Source organism: Somniosus microcephalus, chromosome 6 (genome assembly GCF_052327205.1).
Source record: "Somniosus microcephalus isolate GS21.2 chromosome 6, FLI_Smic_1.0, whole genome shotgun sequence".
Taxonomy (NCBI): Eukaryota; Metazoa; Chordata; class Chondrichthyes; order Squaliformes; family Somniosidae; genus Somniosus; species Somniosus microcephalus.
Window position 1 is genome coordinate 106,858,437 of NC_140992.1, and position 27,729 is coordinate 106,886,165.

Genomic DNA, 27,729 nt, shown 5'->3' on the forward strand with positions numbered 1-27,729 from the left:
CTGCTCCCCATCTCCTCTCATCACCAGCACTCTGCATTGTCAACCTACTCCTTCCATCCCTTGCACCCTTAACCATCCCTCTCTCTCTATGTACAGAATCACTCCACCATTCTATGCACCCCTCACACCTGCTCTCATTGTTATGCAATGACAACTAACAACGCACAGAGAGGGCCCTTGGTATTGGCACCTCACTCCATCTTTTTCTCCCTCTAAGCACCTATGCTATGGATTCTCTACACTCACTCCAACATTGTCACTCAAACTCCATTTGTGTCCCTCATTGCAGAAAAAGAGAGCCCACAATAAGAGGGAGAGGGGCAGGACAGGAGGAGGGCCATCTTCCATAGCACACTTGACCACTGCTGAGGAGGTTGCTCTCGACATCGTCGGAGGTGCTGAGGAGCTGGAAGTGGGGGATGGAGAGACGGGCGCAGTAGAGCAAGTCGGTGACAGAATAGATTTGCAACCCTCTCATTTAGATTACACGAGTGACTGATATGGCATCTGATGCTCATACAGATTGAGTTCTGATCATCTGCACGATGGGATGTGTCTGTTACGTTAATATCACATGTCTAACTCATGCCTTTACTGCCCCACAGGATCATCAAAACCCACCTCCCCACTGTCCAGGAGGAAGAGCCGGAAGACTCCTCAGAGGCAGCTGCAACCTCTGATGGTGCAGTGTAAACAGAATTGAGTGCACCCAGCACCAGCACAGAGATGCACACCTCAGTGGCTCATTCGCGAGATAGAGTAGTGTTGTCACCTGGTGTATCACAGCTCACAAGTGAACATCAGCAGATGGTGGAGACAGGGACAGCAATGGAGAGTCCTCGTTGGAGGATGCAGGATGTTCCTAGCTCTGCTCAGCTGCATGTGGACGCTGTGCCTCTGGGGCCATCCAGAAAGAGAGCGGTGCTGGAGCTTCAGGATCAAGTGCAGGAATCGCTAACAGGGTTTGCAACCACTGTAACTGCGAGTGTGCAGAGAATGGAGGAGTCCATCTCAAACATGAGCAATGCCATGGTGCAATCAATGGTGAATGTAGGTGCCGCCATGGGAAGGATAGCAACCTCCATGGAGGACATAAATCGCCAGACACAAATGAACATGGTGACTCTTCTAAATAGGTGGTCTGCTATGGAAGATAGATGGGCATCTACTGAGAAGAGGAACCAGAGGTCCATGGACGTCACAGTTATGAGGACTGTCAGTACAGAGATGGGTCCTCATGGCCCCAATGATGTGCAGCAAGGTCCTTTCCAGCTACTTGCTAGCAGTGAAGTGCGGGCGACCCATGAGAGGGATGTTGGTGGTCGACAACAAGGAAGTGTGGGCTCCTCTCCAAGCACTCACACTCCCATGCCACTACGGAGCCCTCAGTCAGAGCCCCAGATTCGTCACCCAGCTGAGATGGCCATCTCAGCCTTGCACAACTTCAGGAGGAGCAGATTGTTGCCGAGCCCTCCCATGCTCCCAAACCCAGAGGGTGACCGCCAAAGGCGTTGAAGCAGGTGCAGCATGGAAGTGAGCAAGGTACCTCTACATCTGCTGAAGCCGCAGGGGAAGCACCACGTAAAAGCACGCGTAAGAGAAAGTTAACACACAAATAGTCACAAGGGTAGTCATTTGGGTGTTTTGGTCTAATATAAAGTGAAGATTCTCATCGTTATTGCAGTTGTAATAAAGAAATGCGATGGCAAAGATTCAAAGTGTTGGCCTATGTGTGCTCATAAATGGAAGTGTCACAGTGAGGGGTCAGGGCACTTTTCATCTGTAATGATGGTGGTAAGAGTGATAGGAACCCATAGTTTATTGTACAGATGCTGTATGGTGTGTTAAGGTGGTCAGCCAGACACTCATTTCCATGTGCCAGCCACATGTGTTTGCTGTGTAAAATTACGCAAATCTCGCATGGATTAGTACATCCCTTGCCTCACAGCTAGCAATGTGCTCACTTGCTGGTGGAACTGACACATCTGCCTCCGCAAGGTCTTCCTCCTCCTCCTCCTCCTCTTCTGAGGGGAAGGCTGTGCGCTGAGCCAGTTGTTCCTCAGGCAGCGGTAAGCCACGCCGCTATGCGATGTTGTGCAGTGCACAGCAGACCACAATAATTCTGGAGACCCTGGCTGGTGAGTACTGTAGGGCTCCACCCGGTCTGTCGAGGTATCTGATCGCATTTTGAGCAAGCCGATGGTTTGCTCTACAATGCCTCTGGTGGAAATGTGGCTAGCATTGTAGCGCTCCTCAGCTTCATTCGATGGCCTCCTCAACAGCGTCATTAGCTACGTCTTCAGGGGAAAGCCCTTGTCTGCAAGTAGCCATCCGGAAAGTTGGGTAGGCGGATTGAAGAGCAGAGGCACAGTAGACAGCCGCAGGATGAACGAGGCATGGCAACTGCCAGGGTACTTGGCGCAAACATGCAAAATGACCTTCCTGTGGTTACACACCTTCTGGACATTAAGGGAGTGGAAGCCCTTGCGGTTCACAAATACAGCTGGGTTGTGATGGGGTGCCCTGATGGCCACATGTGTGCAGTTTACGACGCCCTGCACCTTTGGGAAGCCTGCCATATTTGCAAAGCTAACTGCATGCACAGTCACACTTGCTTCATCCATGGAGAGGTGGATGTAATTGTGTGACTTTGCAAAGAAAGCATCGGTAACCTGTGTGATGCAAGTGTGTGCGGCCGACTGGGAGATGCTGTTGATGTCTGCTGCTGAACCCTGGAAGGACCCTGAAGCAAAGAAGTTGATTGCAGTGGTGACTTTGACAGCCACTGGTAATGAGTGACCACCCACTCCTCTGGGTTCCAGGTGTTGGTGCAGCATTGTGCAGATGTTAGCGACTACCTCTCGCGAAAATCTCAGCCTACTTTGGCACTGCTGCTCACTCATGTTGAGGAAGCTCATCCTTGGCCTGTAAACCCTGTGTTGTGGGTATCTCCTGCGGCGTGGTGCAGCCCTGTGCTGACACCCTCTGCCCTGTTCCTCATGATGTGGCTGAGGAGAAGGTTGGCGCTCCTGTTGCTGCTGCTGTTGTGCCTGGTTCTGCTGCAGCCGCGGCTGCTCTACCTCTGATTCTGAGGACCAGGATGAGAGGGTATAAATGGTTCCCACTCCGTCGTTATATATCTCAGTTGAGGAATAGATGTTATCAGCACTCAATCAATGTGGGGAGAGGGTTTTCCAAGGAGGTCACAGTGCATATGGATCTCAGCTTAAACACATACAAGCTCAATAGATCTGCAAAATGTGTTCCAAAACCTCAAAACACAAAATTCTGGCATCTGAAAGTCAGCCATGTTACAGGTCCACTTTTATGCTGCAGGAGCAGCTGTCAAGAATTCAGGTAGTTGCTGAACCCGGCACAATCAGCTGGTGTGTTTGTCGCACGACGGGCAACATGCTGAAAATGTAGTAAAATGGGAAGAGCCTATTAAAATGGGATTATGTAGGCAGTTAACAAGCTGTTAACTGTCTTAAGTGCCTCTCCCGTTGCTTGGTGTCGGGTCTGATCGGGACTCACAGACCCAACACTTTGCAAAGTTGCGTGGAGTTGTGATGGCAGCAGGTTCAGAACCTGCCATCAATCATTTAGATTTTCACTCCTGACCCACCTCCAAACCCTTCCTCTGAGTGCGGGCAAAATCGCGGCCAAAGTATTTGTTTAATTTCTCTGTCATTTCCGTATTCCCCATTATAATTTCTCCTGTCTCAGCCTGTAAGGGACCCACATTTACTTTCACTAATCTTTTCCTTTTTACATACCTATAGAAGCTGTTATAGTCTGTTTTTATGTCTCTCGCTAGTTTACTCTCATTCTATTTTCCATTTCTCTATCAATTTCTTGGTCCTCCTTTGCTGAATACTAAAATCCTCCCAATTCTCAGGCTTACTACTCTTTTTGGCAACATTATAAGCCTCTTCCTTTGATCTAATACTATTTTTAACTTCTCTTGTTAGCCATGGTTGGACCACTTTTCCTGTGGGGTTTTTGTGCTTTAAAGGAATGTATGTTTGTTGTAAATTATGTATTAATTCTTTAAATGCTAGCCATTGCTCATCCACTATCATACCTTTTAATGTAGTTTCCCAATCCACTGTAGCCAACTCGCCCCTCATACCTACGTAGTTTGTTTTGTTTAGATTTAAGACCAGAGTTTCAGAATTAGCTAAGTCACTTTCAAACTCAATATTATGGTCACTCTTCCTGAAAAGTCCCTTTACTACAAGGTTATTAATTAACTGTGGTAAACCACTGTTATTGTTTTCATTGTTGTTCACTACTGTTATCGTTATTGCACATTGTTACCTCTTGCTACTCACTGTGTACCAATGCATGCCTCAGCTGGCTCCACCTACATGACCTGGTATAAAGGTGGCTGCCCGGCAACCCACTTCCTTCTTGGAACCAGTCGTCCACAAGAGGCATGCTCTGTTCTTTAGTTAATAAAAACCTTTTCATTACTTTCCTAATTCATCGCCTTTTATGGAGTAATTGATAAGCGTATCAATTTTATTAACTAAAAGTAAAATGTCCGGAACTGAGCAGCAACAACAGCAGGCGTTGCTGCGAGCCCTCAGACCAGCATGCCTGGACCTCGACCCCCAAGCGGCGGGTTCATCTACCAATTTCGAACACTGGCTGAGCTGCTTTGAATCCTTCCTAGAAGCCTCCGCCGTGACATCGGAGGAGAACAAATTAAAAGTCCTGACCGCCCAGGTGAGCCCTCAAGTATATACACTCATCCGGGACGCTACTACGTACACGGCGGCTCTCGACCTGCTAAAAGGGCAATACACGCGCCCAGTGAATACGATTTACGCCAGACACCTCCTGGGATCCCGCAGGCAGCAACCGGGGGAATCGGTAGAGGCATTTTTACGGGCGTTACAGACGCTCTGCAGGGACTGCGACTGTAAGGCGGTAACGGCTGCGGCGCACGCGGAGGGACTTACCTGTGATGCCTTCGTTAAGGGCCTCCAGTCCGACTACTCCCGGCAGAGACTGCTCGAAAGCAAGGAGCTCGACCTGAAGACGGCCGTAGCCCTCGCGCTCTCACTAGATGCGGCCCACCGAAACCTCGAAGCATACGCACGTAACGGGGCCACGCCATGGTCATCGCGACCTTGGGACATGGGACCGCCGCCCCCGGTACCAACTACTGCAGCGATGTCCCGAAAGCAACCGGGACCGCCGCACCCGGTACCAACTACTGCAACGATGTCCCGTAACCAGGCCCAAAAATGCTATTTCTGTGGCCAGTTAAAACACCCCAGAGCGCGCTGCCCGGCGAAGACTGCTACCTGCTCTGGCTGCGGGAAGAAAGGCCATTACGCCAACGCCTGCAGAGGGAAACCCGCGAACGCCAGCAGCACCGCGTGTGAACCGTGGGGGCAGCCATCTTCTCCACCATTTTGTGCACCTCCGGCCGCGTGGGGATCGGAATCATGGCCGCCGCCATTTTGCCCTCCGCACTCAACCGCCAATTTGTCTCCGGACTCGACCACCGTCTCGTCGGACGACCATATCAGCTCATTCAGCCATACACTGGCCTCCGTTACGCTGGATCAAGCCCTCCCTCATCATCTGTCCAGGTCCATGATGGACATTACGGTAAACGGCCGCGCCACTACTTGCCTGTTTGACAGCGGGAGCATGGAGAGTTTTATTCATCCCGACATGGTGCGTAGCCACTCCCTCACGGTCCTGCCAACGCGCCATCGGATTTCTATGGCGTCCAAGTCCCATTCAACGGATGTCGGCGGCTACTGTGTGGTGACCCTTTCGGTTAGGGGCACTGAATATAAAAATTTTAAACTTCTTGTCCTGCCCCGTCTTTGCGCTGCCGTTCTGCTAGGGTTGGATTTTCAGTGCCACCTCAAAAGTGTCACATTGGCATACGGTGGACCCCTTCCCCCACTCACAGTCTGCAACCAACAGCTTTTAAATCGCCCGCCGCGCACCACTTGCAGCCTTTCCACACTCAAAGTCCCCCCCCTCCCTTGTTCGCTAACCTCACCCGCGACTGTAAACCCATCGCTACCAAGAGCAGGCGGTACAGCGCCGGGGACAGAGCTTTTATTAGCGCTGAGGTGGAGCAACTCCTGAAGGAGGGCATTATCGAAGGGAGCACCAGCCCATGGTGAGCCCAGGTGGTAGTCGTTAAGACCGCCGATAAACGCCGCCTGGTCATCGACTACAGCCAAACCATAAACCGGTACACCCAGCTGGACGCATACCCCCTTCCCCGCATATCTGATATGGTCAATCAGATTGCGCAATACAGGGTATTCTCCACCATTGACCTTAAGTCAGCATACCACCAACTCCCTATCCGCCATGAGGACCGCCAGTATACTGCCTTCGAGGCAAACGGCCGCCTCTACCACTTCCTTAGGGTCCCCTTCGGCGTCACCAACGGGGTTTCGGTCTTCCAAAGGGAGATGGACCGGATGGTTGACCAGAACGCGCTGCAGGCCACCTTTCCCTATCTGGATAACGTCACCATCTGCGGCCACGACCAGCAGGACCATGACGTTAATCTAGCGAAATTCCTCCGTACGGCCCAGCGGCCGAATCTAACATACAATAAAGAGAAATGTATGTTTCACACCACGCGCCTTGCCATCCTCGGCTGCGTAGTGGAGAACGGAGTCATCGGGCCCGACCCCGACAGAATGCGCCCCCTTATGGAGCTCCCCCTCCCCCTCTGCCTAAAAGCACTGAAGAGATGCCTGGGGTTTTTCTCTTACTATGCTCAGTGGGTGCCCAACTATGCGGACAAAGCCAGACCCCTCATCAAGTCCACCTCCTTCCCCCTGACATCAGAGGCGGGTGTTGCCTTCACTCTTATCCAGAGTGATATTGCGAAGGCCACAATGCACGCAGTGGATGAGTCCATCCCTTTCCAAGTGGAGAGCGATGCATCCGACTTCGCCCTAGCTGCAACCCTTAACCAGGCGGGGAGACCCGTGGCCTTTTTCTCAAGGACCCTCCAGGGCCCCGAGATTCGACACTGCTCTGTCGAAAAGGAGGCCCAGGCTATTGTGGAAGCGGTGCGACACTGGAGGCATTACCTGGCCGGAAAACGATTTACCCTTCTCACTGACCAGCGTTCAGTTGCTTTTATGTTCAATAATAAGCAGAGGGGCAAAATCAAGAATGACAAGATCTTGAGGTGGAGAATTGAACTTTCCACCTACAATTACGATATCTTGTACCGGCCCGGGAAACTCAATGAGCCCCCAGATGCTCTATCACGAGGTACATGCGCCAACGCGCAAGTTGATAGACTGCGGACCCTCCACAATGACCTCTGCCACCCGGGGGTCACCAGGTTCTTCCATTTCATCAAATCCCGCAACCTGCCCTACTCCATCGAGGAGGTCAGAACTATGACCAGGAACTGCCAAATCTGTGCCGAATGCAAACCGCATTTTTATAGGCCAGACAGAGCAAGCCTGATCAAGGCCACTCGCCCCTTCGAGCGCTTGAGCATCGACTTTAAGGGGCACCTCCCTTCCTCTGACCGCAACGTGTACTTCCTCAACATTGTTGATGAGTACTCCCGTTTCCCGTTTGCCATCCCTTGCCCAGACATGACCAGTACCACGGTCATCAAATGTCTGAATGACCTCTTCGCTTTGTTCGGGTTCCCCAGCTATATACATAGCGACCGGGGCTCAATTTTCATGAGCGACGAACTTCGTCAGTACCTGCTCGCGAGAGGTATTGCTACGAGCAGGACCACCAGCTACAACCCCTGGGGGAACGGCCAGGTGGAAAGAGAGAACGCGACGGTTTGGAAGGCCGTCCTCTTAGCCTTAAAATCTAAGGGCCTTCCGACCTCTCGCTGGCAGGAGGCCCTCTCTGCGGCGCTCCACTCCATCCGGTCACTGCTTTGTACTGCCACTAATGCCACCCCTCATGAGCGAATGTTCGTTTTCCCCAGGAAGTCCACATCGGGAACCTCGCTACCGACATGGCTGACTTCTCCTGGGCCCGTCCTACTGCGGAGGCACGTGATGACCCATAAAACGGACCCCCTGGTCGAGAGGGTGAACCTCCTACACGCCAACCCCCAGTATATCTACGTGGCATACCCAGACGGGCGGGAGGACACGGTCTCCATACGAGACCTCGCACCCTCGGGCGCCCCTGAATCACCACCGTTACTATCCACCACTTCTCCCAACCCAACCCCTGTAGACGGCATGCTGGAGCCCCAGGACCCTTCGTCGACCACTCAGACACCAGACTCGACGTTGGATACTGCAGCACCGCCGCCGCTGCTACGACGATCAGGACGGCATACAAGGCCTCCTGATAGATTTACCTACACGAACGTTTAGTACACTTCACCCCGCCGGACTCAATTTTAAACAAGGGGTGAATGTGGTAAACCACTGTTATTGTTTTCATTGTTGTTCACTACTGTTATCGTTATTGCACATTGTTACCTCTTGCTACTCACTGTGTACCAATGCATGCCTCAGCTGGCTCCGCCTACATGACCTGGTATAAAGGTGGCTGCCCGGCAACCCACTTCCTTCTTGGAACCAGTCGTCCACGAGAGGCATGCTCTGTTCTTTAGTTAATAAAAACCTTTTCATTACTTTCCTAATTCATCGCCTTTTATGGAGTAATTGATAAGCGTATCATTAACCCTTTCTCGTTGCACAATACTAGATCTAATATAGCCTGCACCCTAGTTGGTTCCTCAACATACTGATCTAAAAAACTATCTTGCATACATTCCATGAATTTGTCCTCCACACTATCACTGCAAATTTGGTTTGCCCTGTCTATATGTAGATTAAAGTCTCCCATGATCACTGTATTACCCTTGTTTTTTCGGAGTCCAATATTCATATTTAAAGAAGGCGCCAACTTGCAGTGGGCTTCCTACTCTCATAGGTTAAGATCGGAACCTGCGAGAAGACAGCAGGACCTCGGCAGGCAAGTTCCACAAGCAATTTTAACTGCCTGCCCGCCCGCCCTCCCTGTTTCCATCGAGTGGACATGGTTAAAATCACTCCATCATCTGTTAGCATAACTACAAAACCATTTAGAAAATTGATGGGGACGAACAATTTTTGTGGCTTCTGATACTTTTTATTATTAAAATAATTCAAAAGTCACTTAGTTCTTGCAAATCATTCCTAATTATATTTTTCCCATGATAAATTTAAAGAGGCAGTCATGGATATGAAAATGTACCATGGAAGGAAATATCTAGTGCGGCCTTAAGAGTTGGGAAATGAATCCCCATCCCTTTTACTTTTCAATGTCACCAGTGGTCCCTGAAGTAACTTTGCATAGCCTGACCTACTTTGGCAGGATTCAGTTCCAACTACATATACAAATTCACAGAGGGGAAAAATGCATGAAAACAGCAAAGAAGTCTTAAAATAGGTGGCACTATGAATCATAAGTGCAGTTCACCTTTAATTAAAGCAATTGTCCATTCACTTAAAAAATGTTGTATAGAGTTGAGCGGTGGCCAAATTCTACTGGCCGACCATGTTAGATTTGTTAACTCATTCCCACCGATCCAGCTGACAGAAATCTGAACAGCAGCTTGGAAAAAATTATCAAAAATATTAACAACTACCTGGCAGCTTTGTTTACTGGTATAAAACATTAAACTGCAGGCATGAGGAATGTGTGACTGACAGCTCTCAAACACGACTGACTCTTTATGCAAGAATGTCTAATGTATCTTAACACCTACAACTGGGTGCCATTTAATTACCAGCGCTGGAGGGACCTGGTCACATGACCATGCCTGCGCGCTCAGTCTGGGCATGTGCAGACAAGATCTACCCTCCAGCATTCTGGGAGACCTCAGGAAAACACAGAAAGTTTCAACCTCAGGATGATTTTTGTCAGCAAACACTGTGAAGCAGACAACAACAACTTGTATTTATATAGTGCCTTTAACGTAGTAAAACGTCCCAAGGCGCTGCACAGGAGTGTTATAAGACAAAAAAATTTGACACCAAGCCACATAAGGAGCAGTTAGGGCAGATGACCAAAAGCTTGGTCAAAGAGGTAGGTTTTAAGGAGCGTGTTAAAGGAGTAAAGAGAGGTAGAGAGGCGGAGAGGTTTAGGGGGGGAATTCCAGAGCTTAGGGCCTAGGCAACAGAAGGCACGGCCACCAATGGTTGAGCAATTATAATCAGTTGTAAGAAGTCACACAACACCAGATTATAGTCCAACAGTTTTATTTAAAATCACAAGCTTTCGGAGCGCTGCTCCTTCGTCGTGACCTGACGAAGGAGCAGCGCTCCGAAAGCTTGTGATTTCAAATAAAACTGTTGGGACTATAACCTGGTGTTGTGTGACTTCTTACATTTGTCCACCCCAGTCCAACACCGGCATCTCCACACCACAATTATAATCAGGGATGCCCAAGAGGGCAGAATTAGAGGAGTGCAGATATCTCAGAGGGTTGTGGGGCTGAAGGAGATTACAGAGGTAGGGAGGGGCGAGGCCATGGAGAGATTTGAAAACAAGGATGAGAATTTTGAAATCGAGGTGCTGCTTAACCGGGAGCCAATGTAGGTCAGCGAGCACAGGGGTGATGGGTGAACGGGACTTGGTGCGAGTTAGGACACGGGCAACCAAGTTTTGGATGACCTCAAGTTTATGGAGGGTAGACACCATATAGGAATCACTAACTGATGGTTGGCAAGCATGCTTCATACATATTAAAGCATGGCCCAGCAATATAATCAGTCACATTCTCAGATTTGACACCCAGAGCATAAAAGACCAAAAAATATGGAGACATTTTGAAACCTATGTGCAGTCATACAATTAGAACTGTTTCCCAGCATGGATGACACCTTTGTTGATCATAGGTTGCCAGAGAAGCCATTGCAAATTGATTACCCTCCTCTGTTGCCTTTTTCAAAGTTCATCACCCTGGTTACCACCAAAAGGGGGCAAGCATTCTCATTAGTAAGAGAGCGACCCAGGGTATTCCACTTGTGTCAAAAGAGGGGTACTAATTCATTGGCTCCTTTCTCCCTTTAATTACCTGCACTCAAGATGAATTTTACACAGAGACCAAACCATTTGTAAGAACTACTGGTTTGCCAGAATAAGAGTTATTTCTTACCTTAGTCAGAGACTTGGCCCTACCAGAAAATCCCAACAATTTCTGCAATCCCCAGTGGGAATCTGTGATTGACTGGGAAAGCAGAGATGAAGAATTTAATTAACATTTGATACATTTTCAGTTTGTATGAATTGTCTTAACATTTACATTCTATCTCAATCATTTAATCCACATTAGCAAATATTTAGTGCAGACTGAACAAAAACAGTGATGCCACAAATGGACAAAGGTCGAGAAAAGTTGACCCACTGACTTAACGGTTTTGGGAAAAAAAACCTTATTAAAACTGTTTCGTAATGTAAAATAAATTCAGAATCAAAAATTGTTATGAATTTATATTGGTGGAGGGGGATGTTAAAGACCTGACAAGATTTATGCAAAGTTTCCAGATAGTAAAACCAAGCTCTGAAAACACAGTTCAGATCATATTTGTGATTGTTATTACTCCCATCACATAAACAGGCATTCCAGTGACAAAATTTGTTCGTGAACTCATGCTATATCACATGATGACTGATCACCATAATTCTGTACAACTTAAGGTCCTGTGTCAAGTTGGGCCTGCTGGGGGGGAAACCAAAAGGAAGATGGGAAAATCAGTGTTCAAGTGTACCAACACCATTCTCACTACACCACCTAGTGACTGGTTCCACAGCTGCAAGCCTATATGCCTCTCAACAGATCACCTATCCACTGATTGAGCTGAGAGTAATACCTGAAGCGGGAAGAGCCCAGATGGAAAACGGAAATTAGCTGACAAAAAAAATTAGGCACAATATAAGTACAATTTGAGGAGAAAAAAAAATTGTGACCACAAAGCTATTAGCATTCCCTGGAATACAACAAATAATGACTTTCAATAAATTCTGCCTTGTCAAATGCCTCTGAAAATCAAAACTTATAGACCATAATATTAATCCGTGGTCATTGTTTGTTTTGATTTTTATTTATACTGATGTCCCATGTGCATTCATTGTAATCCAGCACATAAAGCACAGCACATACAATGCAGTAACTAGGGGCAAACAAATGTCCAAATATTAGTTTATAAACAGACTTTAAACATTACAAGCACATTCATCCCAATGCTGTGGCATAGACACACTGTAATGAACTACACTTGCCCTGTTTGTCTGCTCTTTTAAAATGGATGTGATGAAAATTCTCCATGGAGCTTTGCAAATATGGTTCTAAAAAATAAATAACCGAAATCTATTTGGACAGGGCTGATGTTGGGACAGGTATTCCTTGCACTGGCCTCTGCATTAGGTTCTTCTTTTTGGACAATAAATGCAATTATGAAATTGTTCAGCCAGTTCTAACCAAAGTACAATGCTACAGGGATTAGTGGGTGGTATACTTCTTATCTAACAATTTTCTGTGAACACCTTTGCCACTGGGACTGCAGTGATTCAAGTAGAAGGCCCACCAGCACCATCTCGAGGGCAACTAAGGATGGACAATAAAGCTCAGCCTTGCCAGGATGCCTACATCCCAAGCCAGCTTCCAAAACCTCAGGGAAGACATATCAGAGGTCAATGAGCCCTGCACAAATTTCTGTCCAATGGATTTTCTGCTCGACTCCCAAATTTCAAATATGCATTTCCGTCACACAAACCTTTTCTTGGGGAAAACTAAATCATAAAATTTACCCCATCACAATATCTGACACCTTATCTCCTTTAACTTATCCCAATGTTTATAACATTTGCCACACTTCAGGTTTCACCATATTGTCTGACAATGTGGAAGATTGGCCAGGTAAGTCCTATCCACAAAAAGCAGGGTAGATCTAGTCCAGCCCTATCAACCTCTGTCCAATAATATGTAAAGTCATGGCAGGAGTCATCAACATTATCACCAGGTGACACCTACACACCATAAACCTGCTCATGGTCACCCCAGTTTGTGTTCCACTGCAACCACTTGATTGCACCCTTGATCCAGATATGGACACATGAGCTGAATGCCAGACAAGAGGTTGAAGTAGCTACCCTCAAGGCAACATACGACAGAGTTTGGTACCAAGGAGCCCTAGAAAAACTGAAGTTAATAGGAATGAAAAGGAAACCCTCCAGTGGCTGGAATGATGCCTGACCCAAAGGAGGATTGTTGTGATTGTTGGTGGTCAGTCATCACAGCCCCAGCACATCACTTGCAATGGGTCCTCAGGGAAATGTCCTTGGCCCAATCATCTTCAGCTGCTGAATCAATGACCTTCCCTCTATCATAAAGGTCAGGAATGGGGCTGTTTGCCAATAATTCCACAATGTTCACCTCCATTCAAAAACTCCTCCAATAATAAAGCAGCCCATACCAACATACAGCAGGACCTGGATAACATTCAGGCTCGGGCTGAGAAGGAGCGGTTAACATTCATGCCATAGAAGTGCCATCTCAAACAAGGGAAAGCTCAATCATCTCCCTGTAACATTTGCATATCGAATTATCACTGGCCCGCAGGCATCTGTAAGGAATACCTATTATATTCACATGTGATCACATGCGGAGTTGTCATTGGCCTGCAGGCATCTGTAAGGACTGCTATTGTTTGGAAGACCCAGGGGGTCCTGACTCCATCTTGTACACACGGTGCTGTATGAGAGAACAGACCTGATGCTTCATTAAAATAGTTTAAACTGTAATACTCCATTGTCCTGCAATTTATTATTTTTGTACAAAGTGTGCAAAACAAGACATGGTGATAGAACAGGGATTTGAAATGGACATCATTGGAGCTCCCTTACCTCGAATGAATTGGGAATCTTTGAACTTACATAGAGAATGGTGCATGTTCAAGCAACACGTGGAGTTGATGTTCTCGGGTCCGTTGAAAAGAAAAGGAGAGGAAGAAAAATGCAGCTATCTACTCCTGTGGGTCAAAGAAAAAGGGAGAGACATTTTTAACACATGGTCTCTCACCGCGGATGAAGCAAAGGTACTGAAAAGTTATTTTGACCGTTTTGAAGCATATGTGATGCCCAAGACAAATACGATATTCGCTAGTTACAAGTTTCAGGAGAAAGTACAAGGAGCTAGTAAGTCGTTTGAACAGTTCGTGACTGAGTTAAAACTACTGGTAAAAGACTGTGAATATGCAGATAAAGATGAGATGGTCAGAGACCGCATCGTGTTTGGAATACATTCAGCTAAAGTGAGAGAGAAACTTTGGAATGTTGGGTCCGGGCTAACGCTGGACAAAGCTATGGACATAGCTAGATCGCACGAGATAGCCCAAGCACAGTTGAAAACCATAACCGGCACCACGAGCAGCTCGAGTGAACAGACAGTGCACGCAGTTAATAGATACACACCAAAGAACACTGCCCAGAGAGCATGTTTCAGAACAGAAAGAACAGCGACAATTCTAAAAATGGGTGACACAAACATAAAATTCTTCAAAAACTGTGGATATTGTGGAAACAACTGGCATGGAGAAAAGGAGTACTACCCTGCCAAAGGAAGGCAATGTACTAAATGTGGTAAACGGAACCACTTTGCTAAAGTTTGCAAGACTGTTTTCGGAGCAACAGTACACACAGTGAGTGGCAGCCAAATGCCAGATAGTGAAATGCAGAGGAACTGTTTATTGATTCAGTGTCACAGAAAAAACAGATTTCAGGGACTGAGCAAGCCTATGCCGACATTGAGATAGGAAAACAGGGCAAAGAGCTTAAGTTTAAACTAGACACTGGATCTGAGGTTAATGTAATTCCTCTGAGTGAGTATCACAGCTTGAAGGATGAGTGTGAGCTACAGCCCACCTCACGCAGACTGACCGGCTATGGGGGTGAGCAGCTCATTGTAAAAGGCACATGTGTGATGAAATGCAAGTACAAAGAAAGCGACATGATATAGGACTTTTACATTGTTGACACTCAAGCACCTCCAGTGCTAGGTCTAAAGGCATGTTTAGACATGGACCTCGTCAAGCTAGTGCTATCTTTGACAGCACCAGTTGAGAAGCAGACAGTCATGGAGGAGTTTGCTGACGTTTTCAAAGGAATCGGACTATTCCCAGGTGAATGCACTATTCACCTTGACCCAGCAGCAACCCCTGTGGTTTGCCCACGGAGAAGGACACCCCTTGCTCTATGTAGTCACCTGAAGGAGGAGCTGCAGAGCATGGAGAATACAGAAATCATCATCCGGGAAACAGAACCGACAGAGTGGGTCAACGCATTAGTAGTGGTTGAGAAACCACGTACAGGCAAGCTCAGAGTCTGTCTCGACCCCAGAGATTTGAACAAGGCTATCAAACGCCCTCACTACCCTCTACCAACGCTAGATGACATCACACCCAAGCTAGTGGGAGCACGTTACTTCAGTGTAATTGACACACGATCAGGATACTGGACTATCAAGCTCATGGAAGAGTCATCTAAGCTAACAACGTTCAACACACCATTTGGGCGCTACCGATTTCTGCGTTTACCATTTGGTCTTATCTCAGCTCAGGATGAATTCCAGCAGAAGATCGACGAAACCTATGAAGGCCTCGACGGAGTAGTCGCAGTCGTAGACGACATCCTCATCTATAGCAGGAATAGAGAGGAACATGACAGGAACCTCCGTGCGATGCTACAAAGATCACGGGAGAAAGGTATCCGGCTCAACCCCGAGAAAAGCATAATCGAATCCACCGAGATCAGTTATTTCGGGCATCGCCTCTCAACTGATGGCATTAAGCCAGATCCAGAGAAAATTGCCGCTATCAAGAAGATGGAGCCGCCGAAGAACCGCGCAGAGCTAGAGACAGCACTAGGCATGGTTAACTACTTAGCCAAGTTTGCCCCGAGCCTCTCCAAAATTAACGCACCCATGCGTCAGTTGCTCAAACAATCCAATAAGTTCCTATGGGACAAACAACATGACACAGCATTTCAGAAACTGAAAGACCTAATCACCAGAGAACCAGGACCAGTTCTTGCCTACTTCGACCCCAACAAAGAGCTCCGACTACAAGTGGACGTGTCAAAGTACGGACTAGGCGCAGTATTACTGCAAGAAGGAAAGCCCATCGGCTACGCTTCCAGATCTCTCTCAGACAGTGAAATCAACTATGCTCAAATCGAGAAAGAGCTATATGCAATTCTGTTCGGATGTAAACGTTTCCACCAGTACGTCTATGACCGACAAGTCATTGTGGAATCCGACCACAAGCCCCTCGAGTCAATCATGAGGAAACCACTAGCCGCAGCTCCACCAAGGCTACAGAGAATGATCCTTTAGCTACAGAAGTACGACTTCACAATCATTCACCGTCCAGGCAAAGATATTCCTGTCGCAGACACGCTCTCCAGAAAGTCTCTTAGCTACCAGGACTGCAGCCTCAGTGAAGGCATGGATGTGCAGGTGCACATGGTGTATAACAGCTTACCTGTGAGTGACTCAAAACTGAAGGAGATCCAAGCAGGAACAGAGAAAGATGCACAACTCACACTGCTGAGCAAAGTCATACATGAAGGATGGCCTGAGGAAAGGAGGAAATGCCCTCAGAGCATATCTGAATTCTGGAACCACAGACGAACTGTCACAAATCAATGGAATCATCTTCAAAGGGGAGAAAATCATAACTCCTACCAGTCTCAAAGAGATGTTGACAAAAATTCATGCTGGACATATGGGCATGGAAAAATGCAAACAAAGAGCACGTGACATTATGTTTTGGCCCGGAATGTGCAAACACATTGAGGACATTGTCGGAAAATGTTCCATTTGTCTAGAACGCCGCCCATCAAATGTCAAAGAGCCCATGATACCTCACCGTATCCCAAACAGGCCCTGGCAGGTTGCGGCAATGGATCTGTTCACATGGAACAACGAGGACTACATAGTAACTGTTGATTACTACAGCAGATTTTTTGAATTGGACAAGCTTCACAGCGCCACATCTGCAGCTGTGATCCACAAGCTAAAGGCAGCCTTTGCCAGGCATGGCATTGTAGAGACCTTAGTCTCAGACAATGGGCCCCAATACAAATCAAAAGAGTTCGAGTCATTTGCCAAGGCATGGGATTTCACACATGTCACATCAAGCCCACATTACCCTCAAAGTAATGGCCTTGCTGAAAAAACTGTCCCGATTGCAAAAACACTCATGGACAAAGCCAAAGCAGACAAAAGAGACCCTTACATCAGTCTCCTTGAGTACCGCAACACATTAATAGGAGTGGTATATAGGCCTCCAAATAGTAAAATAGAGGTTAGGGAGGGCATCACGAGGGAAATTAGAGAAGCGTGCAATAAGAGCACAGCTGTCATCATAGGTGACTTTAACTTACATATAGATTGGACTAGCCTAATCAGTAAAAATAATGAGGAGGAGGAATTCCTTGAGTGTTTAAGGGATGGTTATCTGGATCAATATGTCGAGGAACCAACTCGGGAACAGGCTATATTGGACTGGGTACTGTGCAATGAGAAGGGACTAATCAGTAATCTTGTTGTACGGGGACCCTTGGGTCAGAGCGATCATAACATGATCGATTTCTCACTCGAAATGGAGAGCGAAGAAATTGACTCAGAGACTAAGGTCCTGAATTTAAACAAGGGGAATTATGATGCCATGAGACGGGAACTGAGTAGGTCTGATTGGACAACGTTCCTGAGAGGACTGGAGGTAGATAAACAATGGCAAACATTTAAAGATAGAATGACAAAATTGCAAAAATTGTTTATACCAATCTGGCATAAAAGGAAATCTAAAAAGGTGACTCAACCGTGGATAACAGGGGAAATTAGAGACAGCATAAAATCCAAAGATAGGGCGTATAAAATAGCCAAAAAAAGCGCCAGAGCGGAAGATTGGGAACAGTTTAAGATAGAGCAAAGGAGGGCAAAGGGCATGATCAAGAGGGGCAAAATAGCTTACGAAAACAAGCTGGCGGGAAATATAAAAACTAACTCCAAAAGCTTTTATAAATATATCAAAAGGAAAAGACTGGTGAAAACCAAAGTTGGTCCATTGCAGTCAGATACGGGGGAATATATAATGGGAAATAAGGAAATGGCAGATCAACTAAATGCATACTTTGGGTCAGTCTTTACGAAGGAAGACACAAAAAACCTCCCTGGGATATCGGGAAAAATAGGGACATTGGCAAAGGAGGAACTGACGCAAATCAATATCTCTAAGGATATGGTGTTAAGGAAGCTAAAGGGATTGAAGGTGGACAAATCCCCAGGGCCTGATAACATGCATCCTAGGGTACTGAAGGAGATGGCCCTAGAGATAGCGGATGCACTAAGGATGATTTTTCAGAATTCATTAGACTCGGGAACAGTGCCGATGGATTGGAGGGTAGCTAACGTTACCCCACTATTCAAAAAGGGGGGTAGGGAAAAAGCAGGTAATTACAGACCTGTAAGCCTTACATCAGTTGTGGGCAAAATGCTGGAGTCCATCATTAAGGATGAAATAGCGGAGCACTTAGCAAATGGGGACAGGATAGGACAGAGTCAACATGGATTTACAAAGGGTAAATCGTGCTTGACTAATCTATTGGAATTTTTTGAAGGAGTAACTGGTAGAATAGATGGGGGAGAGCCAGTAGATGTGGTGTACCTGGACTTCCAAAAGGCCTTCGATAAGGTCCCACATAAAAGATTAGCATGGAAAATTGAGGCTCATGGGATAAAGGGGAAAGTTTTGGCGTGGATAGGGAACTGGCTGTCAGATAGAAAACAGAGAGTTGGAATAAACGGCTCATTTTCTGAATGGCAGGCAGTAACAAGTGGGGTACCACAGGGATCTGTCCTGGGCCCCCAGCTGTTCACAATTTACATTAATGACCTGGATCAGGGAGTCGGATGCAGCATTTCCAAATTTGCAGACGACATTAAACTAGGAGGTGGGGTGGGCTCAGAGGAAGAGACCAGGAAGCTCCAGAGCGATTTGGACAGACTGGGCGATTGGGCGGATAAATGGCAGATGCACTATAATGTGGACAAGTGCGAAGTTATCCACCTTGGGTGCAGGAACGGGAGGGCAAATTATTATTTAAATGGCAATAGATTGGGAGAGGGGGAAGTACAGAGAGACCTGGGTGTTCTTGTACACCAGTCACTGAAGGCGAGCATGCAGGTGCAACAGGCGGTCAAGAAGGCAAACGGTATGCTGGCCTTCATAGCAAAAGGGTTAGAATACAGGAACAGGGATACCTTGCTGCAGCTGTACAGGGCACTGGTGAGACCACACCTCGAGTACTGTGTACAGTTTTGGTCGCCTCATCTGAGGAAGGATGTTCTTGCCATGGAGGGGGTGCAGCGGCGATTCACCAGGCTGATACCAGGAATGGCGGGAATGACCTATGAGGAGAGACTATGTAGTTTAGGGATGTACACACTGGAGTTTAGAAGATTGAGAGGGGACCTCATAGAAGTGTATAAAATTCTGACAGGTCTAGACAGACTGGATGCAGAAGGAATGTTTCCCTTGGCGGGTGAGAACAGAACTAGAGGACATAATTTAAGGATAAGGGCTAAACCATTTAGGACAGAGATGAGGGGGAATTTCTTCACTCAGAGAGTGGTGAACCTGTGGAACTCATTGCCACAGAGGGCAGTGTACGCCAGCTCATTAAATATATTTAAGAGGGAATTAGATATATTTCTACGGGCAAAAGGGGTTAAGGGTTACGGAGAGAAGGCGGGGACGGGATACTGAATTAAAGGATCAGCCATGATCTCATTAAATGGCGGAGCAGGCACGAAGGGCCGAATGGCCTACTCCTGCTCCTATCTTCTATGTATCTATGTAACACTCCGGTTGACAACTTCAAGTCACCAGCACAGCTGTTGATGAGCCGCAGACTTCGCTCGATCCTTCCAAGCGCCAACCAGCAGCTGTAGCCAGAGGATGTCAGCTGCAAGCAAGTGCATGCAAAATGTGTACAGAGACAGCAACACCAAAAGAGATACTATGACAGGTCAGCTAGACTACTGCCGCCGCTGCACAATGGAGAATCCATCAGAATCCAGGAGCATGACTACTGGAAGCCAGCAGTCATCATCCAGCCAGCTGACGCTGAGCAATCGTATCACGTCTGCCCCCCAGAAGGACAGGTGTACCGCCGCAATCACAGGCACCTCCTGAACACCAGGGAACAACACCGTCATTCCGACGAGAGGATCAGTTCAACAGCAATACGGAAAACACATCATACTTACCCGAACCTGAACTGTTGACTGATTCAGGAGCATGCTCAGTTCCATACCACACAAGGTCGGGACGAGAGGTCAAGCCTAGAGTTATCCTTGACTTGTGAACTGTCAAATGGTGTAGGCGGATCGCTGACCTAAAAAAAACACTGTATATCGTTATCAAAACGTTGAGATGTTTTCAGTGCTAGTTAAATGTTGAGTTTACTTATATGTTGATGCTACTGAGAACATTACGTAGAAGAAAGGTTCAAAAGTAATGCATAACATTTTTCTTTTATGTAATACCCACTGGAAATGTTATGTACGCCAAGTATGGTTATCAATCTTTAACTTAGACACTGTATTATCATTGTTATAAATCCCTGGGTTAAAGTTGCCCATTTGAAGGTACGGCAAGAACTTTTAAGGACACAATGTGACTAAGAGCAGACTTTCCATAATTCTGCACCAGTATCAACTGTTGCAGACAGTGAGGCTGCACAGTCTCCAGGCAGAAACCCCAGGAGGAAGGGGTGGAGTCGGGTTTTTCGAGCGGGAAATGGGAGCGACTGGAAGAGAAGAGGGCAGGAGCTCTGAAAAGAGGGCTCAGGAGGCAAATGGCTGCCGCATCCCATCCCGGGCTTCCAAACTCGGCCGCCACCCTTCGTATTAGTAGCTCTGCATCCAGAACTCAAAGTGGGATTCAGTGATCGTGAAGAGAATTCAACGAAGGGGTTCGGAGTCGTAAGTCTTGCAGACATTATACATACCATGAGCTCCAACTTAAGCGCGCCAACGAAAGAGTGCACTCGAATTTGGACACAGGGACAGATTCTCCTTTGAATCCATATAAATGGAGAATGTATGTTTATTATGTCTAGATTCATTCTAATGTATGCAAATGTCTAATTTAGGTCATTGACCCGTAATCTTCTTATGCTGTCTGACGTTAAAACTATAAAGTAAGATAATTAGAATTAAGCCATTGTAGTAGTGATCTCCTTACTGGACTATAGAATACTGTCTACAACAGAGACCACATCTCACATATATCTAGAGAACCGTGAAGGGGTTACATTTTGGGGGCTCGTCCGGGATTGTGGTCTACTTATGTCAGTAAACGAACAGTATTGAATGCTCATTGCTAAGAGAGTGGTTTGTGGTTTCTACTGGGCTGTTTGAGCATAAAAGATGGATGTTATAGAGGTTGAAGCTTGGTGCAAACGGAAGCAGATAGCTACTACCCATGCCATTGTGCTGAATGGTGTTGCTAACGATGACCCTGATGATGTCTTGCTAAGGGCTCTGAATTGTGTCAAAGCCTTTGGAAAGGTTAGGATAGTTGAGCGCTGCTTGGATACAGCTACCAAGAAGCAGTTTGTGTTGATCCAGACATCAGAGAACCTGAGAGGTCATGGTTTACCTGAGGCAGTTGGGCTTTCTGAAGAGGCTGGTCCCTGGCCAGTTCAGTTTGTCCCTATTACTACTAAGGAAGAAGAAGGGTTACAGACCAAGTTGTTGTCATTCTTGCGACAAGAAGGAAAGACTGTTGCTGATGTCAAAGGTCTGATAGGTCCTTCGGCCCTGGATATGAACACTCAGTTGGTCAGTGCCATTAGTTCTCTGGTGGATAAATGCACCAATCTGCCCTTCGAGGCTCAGGGATACCGTAAGCTCCGTATGTTCTCAGGAGTGAGACCAACTCCCAGTGGGGAAGAGGAGTACGACGCCTGGGCTGAGCAGACCCTGCCTCTGCTAGAGGAATGGCAGTGCAGTGACAATGTGAAGAGGCAGAGAATAGTAGAAAGCCTTAAGGGTCCTGTGTAGTGTATGTATCCATCTACCTTTAAGAAAACCATTGTATGTAACCGTTCACCTTTAAGAGAACTATTTTAGGTGTGGCACTACTTTGTTGGCTTCAGTATACTGTAATACCGACGGTGACCACACCGGTATATAAGTGCTGTGTCAGGATTTATTTGGCAGATTCGCCCTGACCTTCGAATAGTAAAGTCCTGTTTTAAGTTACTCTGGTAGTCTGTGCATTAATTAACTAAACAACCCACAGACTTTACAGTGGCGACGAGTCCGATCGTACCCTGCGGCAACAATACTTCCGAAGCAGTTAACGAGCGTCGAGAAGAGGCAACCGCCCTCGTCATTCTGCTGGGAGAAAACTCGAGTCTGCAGAGCTGGAAAGGAGGAAGAATTCAGAGACAAAGACTTCCATCAGCAACAGGCACTGACTGTCCCTTCTGCCACAGTGAGGAGTGAGCCGATCAGCACGAGAAGCAAGCCGGCCACGGTGACTGTAAGGGAAAAGTAAAAAGAATAACCGGAGGATAAGGGCGGTGCACTCGACCACGGTCGAGGGGGAAAGGAGCCGGACAGAAGTCGGGCCCAGAGGCGCTGAAACTGGGGCAGCGTGGAGCAAGGAAGCAGCGGTACAGACAGGCTGGGGACGCAACGGCGTCGTGAGACAGCTAGACCGTGACCGGCGAAAAAGGCCGGGCAGCGACCGAAGCCACGAAGAGCTGCGACCGGGAGCGTAGGCACGGGAAGATATAAAAACTCAGCCGCAGCCGGGGAGGGAAGCACCGGACTGCGAGAGGGCTGGGAGGCGCGATTGGGAGCCGAGCGAGCGGGAGAGGCAGAGCCGACCAAGGGAGACTGAGCGAGAGCCAGTCCAGCGGCTGAAACTGTTCGCCTTCAACGGGGTGTACCCAGCGCCGGTAGAGCCGAGCGAGCGGGAGAGAGACAGAGCCCGAGCAAGGGGAACTGAGCAAGAGCCAGCCCAGCGGCTGAAACTGTTCGCCGTCAATGGGGTGTACCCAGCGCCGGTTGCCCTGCCGAGAAAAGGGAAAGCACTGAAGCCGACGCGCAGGCTGTGAACCTGAAAGCCAGCGTCCGTCGCCCGTGGGGAAAGTGTACCCCTCCCGCCAAGGGAAGAAACGCGGGAAGCCGCCATTAGGCGGAGAAGAAGACAGAAGCGGGGAACCGCCATTGAAGTGGGCGGGGAGAGAAGATAAGCGCAGGAAACCGCCATTTTCGCGGGAACCGTCATCTTGAAGGAAAAAAAAAGAAAATTTAAAGAAATAATCCGTGGTGTTATCAGGAAGAGAGGAAGATGCCTAAGCGTGGTAACATCAACGATTTTAATTCCGAGATAGAAGACTGGGCCACGTATGTGGAACGCATTGAGATCTATGGTGAGGCCAATAAAATAGAAGAAGATGACAAAGCTATAACCTTGCTAAACTCGATGGGCGCGAAGACATACGGGCTCTTGAAGCATCTACTAGCACCAGCTAAACCGACGGATCAGACTTTCGATGATATTGTGACTGTTCTGAAGGATCACTTGAACCCCACACCATTGATGTTGGCGGAACGATTCAAATTCTATGCGAGAACGCAAAGGAAAGACAAAAGCAATGCAGAATACTTGGTCGAACTGCGTAGACTAGCGAAACACTGCCAGTTTGGAGGGAATCTGACAGAGGCATTGCGAGACAAGTTCGTGTGCGGGTTGTCAAAGGAAGGAACACAAAAGCGACTACTCGAAGAGAACGACCTTACACTTGACAGGGCTGTCCTTATTGCAGCATCGCACGAAGCCGCAGCGAAGGGAACTGCGGAAATGTAGCTAAAGGCAGCGGCACTCAGTGTGGATCAAATTACCTCGAGTACAACAAAATGCTATCGTTGTGGGAAGACAGCACACGACCAGAACCAATGCTGGTTTAAGAACCAGGAATGTAGGAAATGTGGCAAACTGGGTCACATAGCTAAGGTATGCCGGTCAGGGAAGAAGACCAACAACCAAAGGAAGCCATCACAGGAAAAGTACAACAAGGTACACAAGGTGGCTGAGAAGAGTTCAGACGAACAGAATTCGGACTCAGACCCAAACGGCCAGGAGCTGGGCAGTCTGAGAATTCACAATGTGAGTAAGGAAGCTGACCTACAAACTATCTGGGTTATGCTAAAAATAGCTGGAGTCCAAGTGAAAATGGAGTTGGACACTGGATCAGCTCTATCAGTCATAAATCGAAGGGATTACCACCGGCTATTCTCACATATACCCTTAAGAGATACCAAGTTCGTATTGCAGACATACACGGGCATAAAGTATACCCCATGGGGAAGATAAGAGTCAAGGTGAGAGATGGGGGTAAAGAACACCCAAGAATGAACTTATACGTACTACCTGAGGGAGGACCACCACTTCTGGGATGGGAGTGGATCAAGAAAATAGACATGGAATGGCACTATCTAAAAGCCATAACGAGTGAGGACTCGGTGCAGACAATCAGCTCAGATTCTGAAACGGATGACGATAAGACCAACCCAAATATGAAAGACAAGGCTAAAATGGACTTGCCGACTAAGGTTGGAAGAACGAAGGCATGCATAAAGGCTTATGCTCCAGAGAAGAACAAAGTTTCAGAACAGAACTCCACCGAACAACGACAACATAGTTTGACAGAGAATTCTGAGTCTGTTCAGTTTACGGACATATCCATGACTGACGAACACCGAGCTCGGACTCAACGTTATTTCAAATTACGACAGCAAGTAGAACAAGTGAGTTACTGTCTCGAACAAGAGATGAAAACAATGAAAAAGTTCTATGACACCGAATGGGAGAATCTGGAAAGACAACAGAAGCAGCTAGCTCAAGCAGAGAGCGACCATAGAGCCATTGTGACCAATTACCGATCACATCTCCCTTATGCTGTTCAGGAGTTAGAATATTTGCAGGAAGGAGCAAATGAAGAGGAATCTTCAGGAAGCCAGGATTTTATTCCCGTTCTTCTCTACGACTCCTTACAAGCAGAGTTTGAGAAGTTGAAGGAACAGTATGAACAGGCCCAGGCTACAATCCTGGAGGGGATTAACTCAGCAACCTCCGAAAAGCTAGTTTCAGTAGAAGCATATGAGCAACTAAAGGTTGAACATGAGCAAGAAGTCCAAAGGCTGCAGGAAATTCTTGATGAGCTCAAGGCCAAGACAGACTCATCGGTAGAAGTTCCATCCATAGATGAGAAATTAGAGGTGAAAGACATGGCAGAACCTGAAAGACAAGATGTCCAAGAACTCAAAAATATTGAAGGAAACCCAAGACAAATATGAGGCGGCAATGACCGAGGTTCAACAACTTGAAGAACAGATTCAACTGGGAATCCTTTCAGTGGAAGAAAAGGAAACTGTAAGAAACACAGAGACTGTAAGAATGGCCCCTGAACATGAGCTAGAGAGCATCAAGGCGCAACTTCTCCGAGCGCTGAAAGCCAAAGTACAAGAGGAAAAGAAGGTGAAAGCATTGGAGGAAAAGGTGGATGAAATGGAGAAGACGCTGATCCACAGTGTTCCCGTGGAGGAGTTAATGGTCAGCCAACTCCTTCATATGCTGAGGGACAAGACTCTGCAATGGGAACAATCTGAACACGAGCCTCAATCTTCAAAGGGAAGGAGTTCGGAGCTCTGAAAAGTTATGGAAATAGCTGAGGTTGCAACACAGATTTTACTGGGATGCCAAAAGTAGGCTGAATCACGTCTATGTGAACAACAGAATGTTGAAACAGCTGCTCCAGTAGAAGGATTGAATAGCCCGATCAATCAATCCCCGATGGAAGGGGAAGTATTGAAATCACAAATGAGGTCATTAGTGAAGGATTTGCAGGAAACCCAGGAAGAGCGGGATGAATATGAACGCATGAAGAAGTCTCTTCAGGGAAGATGTCTAGGGAGGGAACAACAGTCGGCTAACATCCAGTTGGGTAAGGAAGAAGTAGCAGGCCCTCTCGCTAGACTAGTTCAGGACGACACCGAATATTACCATGACCTGTTGAGTGACACGGAATATTACGAGGACTTGGTCTGCCCAGCTTGTGATGAAAACTCCCAAAGTGCAGAAATCAGGATGAAGCACTTAAAGTCTAAAGAACATAGGGAGATGGTGGCGCTACAGCTGGCAGCTGATAAGGGAGCCCCGAGAGTCTCCAAGAAGCAGAAAAGGACGAAGCAGAAAGTGATAACCATCTAAATCATTATCACTTCTACCAGATCATGTAGGTGGGCCCTACGAAGGGAGCCAAATCAGTTGGCAAGTAGGAAAAATTACCAAGGCAGTCCAGCTGTTTGTAAAAGTCAGCACTGCTGGTTCAGCAGGACGGAAGTTCAAGCTGTTAAGTCAAGGGAAAGACTATTGGATGAGTCACGCTAGCAATGTGAACCGGCTACACCACAGAGATGTTGTTCGGACCGAGTCAAGACCAGAGACTGAATCTGTGAACTGTTCCCGCAGAGACTGAATCTGTAAACTGTTTCCCGCATAGATTATACCTGTGAATTGTTTTACATGAAGTTGAATATATGTTATGTTTAATGGGGGACTAAGTATGTTGTAAGCTAAAAAGGGAGGATTGTAGTGTATGTATCCGTCTACCTTTAAGTAAACCATTGTATGTAACCGTTCACCTTTCAGAGAACTATTTTAGGTGTGGCACTACTTTGTTGGCTTCTGTATACTGTAATACCGACGGTGACCACACCGGTATATAAGTGCTGTGTCAGGATTTATTTGGCAGATTCGCCCTGACCTTCGAATAGTAAAGTCCTGTTTTAAGTTACTCTGGTAGTCTGTGTATTAATTAACTAAACAACCCACAGACTTTACATCCTGCTGCTGACATTGTAAGATTCTTAAAGGCGCAGAACACCTCTGCTACTTCCTTTGACTACATGCAGGCTCTAGAAACTGCCTTTGGAACTACTGAAACCATTTCAGATTTGATGGTCAGATTCAGAAGCACATTCCAGTGTGAGGGAGAGAAGCTGTCCAGTTATCTGCTGAGAATAGACAAACTGCTGCATTGTATGTTACGGAAAAGAGGGATTGAGTTGCCTGAAATGAATCGGTTCCACATTGAACAGGTTGTGCGAGGTGCCTTGCTCGAAGACGTGACTGCTCTTCGCATACGCATGACCCATAAGTTGCGAGATCCACCTACCTTCACTGAGCTGCTAAGGGAAGTCAGAGAGGAGGAGGATATGCTTCAGGCCCGGAATGTAGCAAAGAGTGCTGTGATGTCCAAGCTTGTGACTCCTGTTACAGTTCCTACTCCTAAGGGTGATGTCAACACTGAGATGGAACAGCTGAAGAAGGAAATAAATGTCATGAGAGCCGAGATGGCATATTTTCGGTCTAAGCCCAACACAGAAAGGGATGACGCACGGGTGCAAAAGGTTGAACACCCTGCGAAGTCTAACAGCAAAATGAATGATTCCTCTAAAGGATATCCCCATGAAGGAGATAGACCTGGAGTCTTTTGTTATAACTGTGGAAAGGATGGACATTTCAAGCGAGAATGTAGAGGTGAGGAAAATCTAAAAAAAGTAAATGACCGTCTCATAAAACTTACCAAGAAGTCGGGAAACTACAA

General features: G+C 47.1%; 1 long non-coding RNA gene across 1 annotated transcript in view; it reads right to left on the reverse strand.

Annotated features, from left to right (window-relative positions):
* The window catches only part of LOC147115970 (uncharacterized), a 358,073-nt gene that overhangs the window by 39,056 nt on the left and 291,288 nt on the right, over window positions 1–27,729 (reverse strand). The window contains exons 2-3 of the long non-coding RNA XR_015078594.1: window positions 13,915–14,009; window positions 11,138–11,209 (exon numbers count right to left, since the gene is read on the reverse strand). This is a non-coding gene — a long non-coding RNA (uncharacterized LOC147115970). The remainder of the gene's footprint in view (window positions 1–11,137; window positions 11,210–13,914; window positions 14,010–27,729) is intronic.